This window comes from Drosophila navojoa, chromosome 4 (assembly GCF_054131105.1).
Source record: "Drosophila navojoa isolate 15081-1374.11 chromosome 4, UAZ_NAV_1.0, whole genome shotgun sequence".
Classification (NCBI taxonomy): Eukaryota; Metazoa; Arthropoda; class Insecta; order Diptera; family Drosophilidae; genus Drosophila; species Drosophila navojoa.
The window spans coordinates 22422704-22430629 of record NC_142892.1 but is presented as its reverse complement, the minus strand read 5'-3'; the positions used below and the strand labels follow the sequence as shown (position 1 = coordinate 22430629).

The window sequence follows — 7926 nt, the reverse complement described above, 5'->3', positions numbered from 1 at the left end:
TCTTCGAGTGGGGCATTCTCGTTATAACAAGAATTTTGAAACGGATCGAAAACTTTTTGCTAATTATAGATAACCAGATTTTGCTTTGGCAGTTAGTTTAGTGATATTAAATTAGATCATAATTTTATTTCTATATAATAACAATATCATAATATTATTTTATGTGTCTGCTATTTTTTTTTTCTTAGGTTATACAGTCGTATATTTTATTAACAATTTTATCTAAATGATATATTTTCATACATTAATAACTACACAAAAAAGGTCTGGAACTTAATTAATTAAATTTAATTTAGTACAGTGTAATATTAGAATATAAAAAATATATATATATTAGTAAATACTAATATATTATTATTAATTATATTATATTATCTTAAATTTGTCGGCTTGTTATCCTCACACCATATATCGCACAGTCAGCTTCAGTTCAATCTTATCCATCAAGTTATACTTCTTACACACAATCTGATCAATGTAGATCCTGTAGAGCATTCGTAAACTCTGAGGGAAACAAAATACTCGAGCTGGTATTCCTTAGCCGTTGCCTTTCTGGCGCTGCCTTCATAAATATTTATAACTCGTCATTGAGACCAATTTTTTATAACGCATATTAAATTGTAAATTAAAAACAAATTTCTGTTGACTTTTCTCCACTCGCACACTGTGTTTTAATGTCTCGATATTGGTGGGGTACACACACACACATACATGTGTGCATGTATTCATGTGGTCTGGCTGAGAGGCCAAAAACTGAACCCATAATTAAATTTTAACATTTCCAACTTTTTATATTCCGTTTCCAATCCGCTTGCTTGTCTCTGGCTGCGATCGCAGTGCAGCGAATGTCGCCTCCGTCTTTGTCTCCATCTCCATCTCCATTTCTGTCTCCGTCTCTGTCTCAGAGGTTCTCAGGCCAGTTCGGAGTTCTTCTGGCCACTCGGCTTGTGGCCGATGCTTCGCAGTCACATCAGCGAAGGGTGAAATATATCACTGGCGCCAACGTACCGCCCGCTGTGCCCCAAACGTGGTAAATTTTTTATTGCAGCCGTTTAGGCGAGCGTTTGACTGCCAAGGACATCAATCAAAAATTCTGTTGGCTCTCCTCTTGCTGGGCTGTTCATTTGTTGTTTGTTAACTGCATTGACACAATAATAAAGTGTGGACCCCATTTGATGGCCATGAGCTGCGGGAACCGAAGCTTTCTTGGGTTTTCAGACGCGTTAATATGATAATATGCACCTCTGTCTAGGCGGAGTACCTGTTGCCAGCCCCTCTCTCTCTCTCTCTCTCTCTCTCTCTATCTCTCACTCTCTCCCCCTCTCCTTTTTATGAAATAAGCAATTAAAAATGGATTTGTGGCACCATCATGCTGGCAGTTTAATGACCGTCATTTAATTGGATTTCAATGTTTTGTCTTTTATGCAGCCCCACAGCGGCCCAGCTCTAGTTGAAGTTGGAGACGCGCGGTGGGTCCTGTTGGCCACTGACCTGTCTCACATGGACAAAATAGCATCTTTGATGGCAAGACTGTAATTAATTTAAACATTTATATTGGCAGTTTATGAAGCCCCAACCAAATGCCGTGGGGTTATCAAAGTTGTTTATGGCTTTTTATGGGACGTGATTGAGTTATGAAAGCTGAGATGCGATGACAGCGCTCGATAGCTGGAAAACTCTAACCGCGAGCAACGAACGTTTATGTCTAGGCCTATGCAAAGTCTACTAAATAGTCAAAACTGACACGAAACTGCACTTCGACATGGTACAGGCGCACACAACGCCTACTGAATGTGGCTCGGTTGCACCACTTGAGCGGGATCTGATGCTTGTTTATGTTGTGCATTAATCAATTCTTAACCAGACCATTTCAATCAGAACCAGATACTATATATGTATATATGTATGCTGCCTACACGCCCACTAAATGTCGTCCTAACTAGGACAAGTCCTCAACGACATGCACACATAACATATATCCTCATATATGTTGGGAAAATTGTGTAGTCAGTTGGTCAGTTGACGAGACCGACGACTGGCGCGACGTCTCTCTTAATCACGCCCCTGTCTCCAGTAGTCGAATGTCGGCTGACCCAAACCCAAATGAATCAGTTTCTTTTCTCTTTCCCTATCGCACTCTCCTTCTCTCTTTCTGGGTCTGTATGCTGCGACCTACAAACTTATCGTGCTTCCTATGGTCTCTCTGTAGCTCTCAGCTCAAGATCCCACAAGTCGGCTGGAAATCGGTTTTAATATGTGAATGCGTTGATTGCGTCTGCTTTTTAATAAAATGATAACTTTTATGCCAGCCAAATATTTCATTTCCTCTTAGACTACGGCGACGGCAACGTCGACGGCGACAACGACAGCGACAAGAACGGAGTAGAAAGGCAGAAACGTAAAATCATCATCAAGTAAAAGCCAGATGACATACTCATTAAAAGGCAACGAAAATTGTATACCCTATATTGAATCTGTACTCAATGATATGATGTCCATAGCCCTAGGTGCTTGATTTATGCAGAGATCAAATTGCAATCATTTTAAAAGAGCTCTCTTAAATTTGACACAATTTTACATGGAAATACATATTTTTGAAACACTAATCCATTTTGTATATTGTAATAATCATAAACCAATCGAATTTTCAAATTGTTTATCTATTTTCGCTCGTATTTCCCATCCTCAGTTTTTAACTTCTTATCAAGTTTTTTTTTTCAAAAAGAGTCTTTAATCTGTAAAATGAAACACAAGTAAATAAATTTGAATGTTATATATGAGAATATTTTCATAGAGGAAAATACAAATAGAAATAAATATAGTGCCTTGAAAAATTCCGTTTTATAGTGCTATAACAATAGCATCAGTATTTAAAAAAATCACACCATAAGACTATAAGACAATATTAAACCCCTTAAATAATTTCAAAAAGTTTTCACTTAAAAGAAGATATGTTGACCTTTTAATTTAATTTTTTATTTATTATATATGTATTCCATTACATAGAAATTATTACGAATATTTTGTTTTCTAATAATGGAAATATTCAGTATAGATATACATTACATAAAAGTTAATAAAAATAATAATTTGTTCTATAATAATAGAAACTATGTTCATTACTTTCTCTTTGCATTTCAATTTTTCCCATAGCGTTTTTCCCGCAATCAGTCCCTTCAGAGTTTTGGTAATGGGTATGATAACATGAGCATATAACAACTGTGGAACATCTTTGGACCATGAATAATCAGTTGCCAGCACAAATTGGAGACTGGTCCGAACGTATTTGCACCTCTGAATTCGGTGTGGGCACAGCAGCAGTGGCTGCAACAACAACAACCTGGCCAAGAGCCAGACGACGATAGCGCCAGTCGACTGTCGTCTGTCGTCTGTCGGCAGTCAGGTCGAGTGAAGGGCCCAAAGCCCAGAGCCCGAAAGTCCAGACCCTGGTTAACTGGCTCCGCATCAAGTTCGTAGTTCGTGCGTGTGCCCCGTCCTTAACCAGCTCTCTCTCTCTCTCTCTCTTTCTCTCTCTCGCTTGCTTACTCTCTGCATGTGTGCTTGTGTGTGGCATGGTGTGGACGGGCGGTGGCAAGATCGTTTAGCAGCGCGACGGCGCACTTCATTGCCGACTCAGCCCTGCCCACATCAGCCGTGCGCCGCATTCCAGCCAAATTTGCTCGCAACATGAAGAAATTGCTGCTTATTTGTTCGTGCTCTCGTTGCGTTGCGTTGTCGAGATTATATGTGAACATGGATATGGCTATGTTGTTGTTGTTGTTGTTGTTGCTGAAGCTGATGCTGATGCTGTGCCTGGCGCCAGTTTTTGGCTGCCTCAAATGTGGCATTTAATGAAATTTCCCTCCCAGCTTTTGTTTTTATTGTTATGGTTATTGTGTTGCTCTGCGTTGTTGTTCCTGCTTCTTGGGCTGTACAAAGGTTTTGGCAGACCCTTAGGGTCTTAAGCTGTGGCCAACGTGTGGAGGTCTTGTAGGAGAGCAGGCCGCCTGACTGCGCCTGGGATCTAACGACTTGTTAGGAATGTTTGTAAAAAGGATATAAATAAATAGGAAAGCAGACTTTATAAAAACAAACTTTTAGTCATAGATAAAGCTCTAGCTTTCACATATGTATGAATTTATGTTTTGTAGTTTAGTTTTTTGTGTTGCTACCTCTCGTAGCTCATCGCATATTCGTTGTGACCCTGCCAGAGCAAAAAGAAGGCCAAGCAACGAAAATCGTTGCTGTTGGCGTTAACGAGACTTTTGACAGGTTGATTCATGCTCACGTCGCTGACTTGGCTTATTTGACCTAAAGTAGGGGTCTGGCCACATACACATATGTATATTCATATACATATTCGATCTCTGTATGTGTCTGGCCCACCAGTCAGGCACTCAACTATCCAACGATCGCCTGTCCATTTGTTTGTTTTTCTTATGGCTTATGGGAGTTAACCCAAAGCAACAAAAACATTTTTATTAATGACCACCGAACGAGCGAGACTGAAACAAGAAAGCAACAACAACAACAACAGCAACAACGATAGCCGATGCCACACAATTGCAATGGGCGCCAAAAGGGCCACTTGGTTCAAACCCCGTTGCAGACACAGACCCAGTTCCAGAGCCAGACGCAGACTCCGTCTGCAACCGTTTACATGGACTGTAGGGGGCAGTTCCAGCGCCAGTTTTGAGTATGTGTTGAAATGTGGTAATTTGTCTCGCTTAGAGACTCGCCAACGTCGCTGCCGCTGCCGCTGCTGCTGCTGCCCACACCAAACAAATGCAGCTGATGATCAGCGTTTCATTAATAAAACATTTGTTCGCCCGAAGAGTCCGAGTCAGACCCGACGAGTCGCAGTCCCAGCTCCATTTGACCAGCATGAAGTGGCGTCTTCTAAGCGTAGTTACCATTTCCATAATTCATAAATGCCAATGCGAACTGCCAACAACTACTGGTATTGAGTTTTTGTCAATAGTCGGAGATTAGAGACTCGTAACTTTGGCTGCTTCTGCTGGTCTTGCTGGTCTTGTTGCTCTTGCTGCTCTGGCTGCTCTGGCTCCTCTGGCTGCTGTTGTTGCCCCCCTATTATGGCTAGACAAACAATAAATTTCACAGCTTAACGCGATCGCATAATGAGCTTGGCCCGGCTGCGTCTACAAACACAATCCACGACACGATCATCCAACTTGCAACCAAGTAAACACAACGAGCAACAGCAGCAACAGCAGCAGCAACAGATTCAACACTTTTTTTTCCAAGCCAATGAAACTGTTTGCTCAGCGCTTCAGTTGCGATCCGTTGGCTGTCGTTGTCTCCCGGACCCGGCTGCCGTTTCATGGAACTCTAAGCGACTTCAATAGAATTAATTTACGCCTCACGTTCACCCCACAGTTATATGTATTGAACTCAGTTCTTCCATCTCCATCTCCACTCTCTCTCTTTCTCTCTTCTGTGGTATTTATAAAAATTATCAATATTATTATGAGCAGTTAGATAATATTTGTGCAGCCAGGTGTTAAAATGCATTTGCATAAACACTTGAAGCGTTGTCATGCCTCGTTTGGTCTTTCGCAAACGAAAGACTCACTGCCTCTAGCTGGACCAATGCATTTCAACAGTTCTCTGATCCAAGTCGAACTCTCAATAATCTAATGCAGGCTTGACGCTTACATTTCTATTAGTCTAAGAACTTATTCACTTCATATGTATATAGAGTTACTGAAAACTACAAAAGTGTGAGCAAGCTCCTGGTAATAAATGGATTCAACAGAATTTATTGATTTTCAAACTGTCGAGGTTATAATTTTCCTGGCTTTCCACGCCTCCAATAGACGTATATGTATTTATAAATATTTCAATTTTATATTCTATATACTATATTCTATGATAGCATATATTACTAATTTCAAATCCCTTCAAATCCATCACAAAACCAATTTACTATAGTGGATTGCTTGAACGCTGTCCTACTTTTAAAAATAAATATGAATATAAAATATTTCAAATATTTTTTGCATAACTTTTTAATACAAGAATTACTTTCTATGTAAAAGCATTCCATGAAGTTCCAAATAATCAAGTCCCTTAGCTATTCTTTTACTATTGAATTTAAACTCGCTAAGGATTCGAATAATTACACCATTTTCAATATGACCAACAAATCCTTTATAATTTTTGAAAAATTTAAGATGAATCAAATATTTATAAAAATCTCTACAAATGACAACCGGATAATTTTTTGCTATATGTAAAGAAAGAAAAACTACAACGCATGTTCCATCTCCAAATTGCAAAAGATGTAAGGAACAATGAATTCTAATAAAATATGCGAATACACAATGGATCAAAGGTAAATCCCATTACACAGCAGTAGCTCCACGCCTCAAAAGAACAGAAAACAGAAGAGGGAGAGAGAGAGAGAGAAAGGGAGTCGGTACAGCAAAGCCACCCTAACTAGGAGATGTTACATCTTCACACTAAAGCATTGAAAAAGTGAGGCAGCCAACGCCAGAGGAACCAGGACATTGGCACCAAACGGCAGCCAGGAGACATCGAATAGAGCCCAGCATGAGGCCAAGAGCCATTGGCCCGGCCCGTAGGCAACGCGGCAGCACCAAAAGGCTGCCCAATTTGGCTTAAAATTACGCTACACTGATCAAAGGCAGCTGCGCCCGATAGCGACGAGCGATGACGATGTCGGGCTGTCGGAATGCCGGGCTGACGGACTGATGAGATGCGATGCCAAGCAAAAGTGCAGTGACGTGTGGATGGTTGGCTCCGGGGCGGAGAGAGTCGAGCTGAGGCAGTGGCCCGTCAATACAAGCGATAAGCCTCATCTATGTCTTTGGCTGGCTGCTATTGATCTCACCTGAGCTGCGACAGCAACATTACCTGTGATCTATTTTACACGGCAGCGCTCCAGATCTCTCAGCCTCTCAACTACCACGGTCTGGCTTGTCAATTGGGCGGACAACGATATTGTTATGCTTATTACACTGGCACAGCTACCGAAATGTTGGAACTCTCGCTCTCCCTCTCTCTCACTCTCTCTCTCCCTCTCTACTCCATCCACCTATGCCTCAGACACGAGAGAGTTCTCGCGTTGTAGGAGTATGCGGTGCACTTTGAGTTTAGTTGCCGACCGTCGGGGATTATCTCTTTATCAGACTTAATCTCAAGTAGTTAATAAAGTGCGATGCTTTGTACTTTAACCGCTGCCATTGTTCGGCGCTGTCTCTGTCCAGTGGCCAAAGAAGAGGACGCTGCCGCGTTTCGATGAGTGTGCTTCGATGCAGATAATCGTTTGTGGTATGCCGAAAAGATCTGAATATGCATTACCGAAAAAAAAAACAGAAGTAGAAGAAGCAGCAGTACGGGCGTGATTATCATGGATAAAAAGTGCCTGGACTGGGAAAATTTTAAACAGCATGTGAACAAGCGTTTTAATTACGCTCGAACATTTTTAATGGTCTTTGCAGAAGTTGGCTCTTGTGAGACAACTGATAAAGCAGCTCTCGTATTTAACTAATCTAGATTTTAATCAATCTAGTTAACTGGCATTTCGAAACTGACGTATCAATTTAATATTAAATTATTTGCAATTACGCTAAATGACAGAATACCTAGCACTGCTATTGGTACATCTGTCTTTCTATTCACCCGTATGATCTATTCAAGTACTGAAATTGGAAAATTTGTACATGCTTTAATAGAAACAGAAAGAGACTTTCTTATTTATTTTCTAGTGCAAAGTGATCTTCCATCTCACATGAACAAAGGTATTTACACATCTATTAGTTTTTTCCTACACGAAATTCTTGCACATTTTCATAACATACATTATTACGATGTATTTACTCAAAACATTATTATATTCCAGATAACACTAAAGAGATATTGTAACACATAATTTGTTCGGAA

The 7926-nt window shown here is 40.5% G+C and overlaps 1 long non-coding RNA gene across 1 annotated transcript; it reads left to right on the top strand.

Moving 5' to 3' along the window:
• The first annotated feature begins 6183 nt into the window (after nucleotides 1-6183).
• Nucleotides 6184-7361, top strand: LOC149091508 (uncharacterized). The gene is made up of 2 exons (XR_016196841.1): nucleotides 6184-6304; nucleotides 6374-7361. It is a non-coding gene; the product is annotated as an uncharacterized LOC149091508 (long non-coding RNA).
• The last annotated feature ends 565 nt before the right edge of the window (nucleotides 7362-7926 follow it).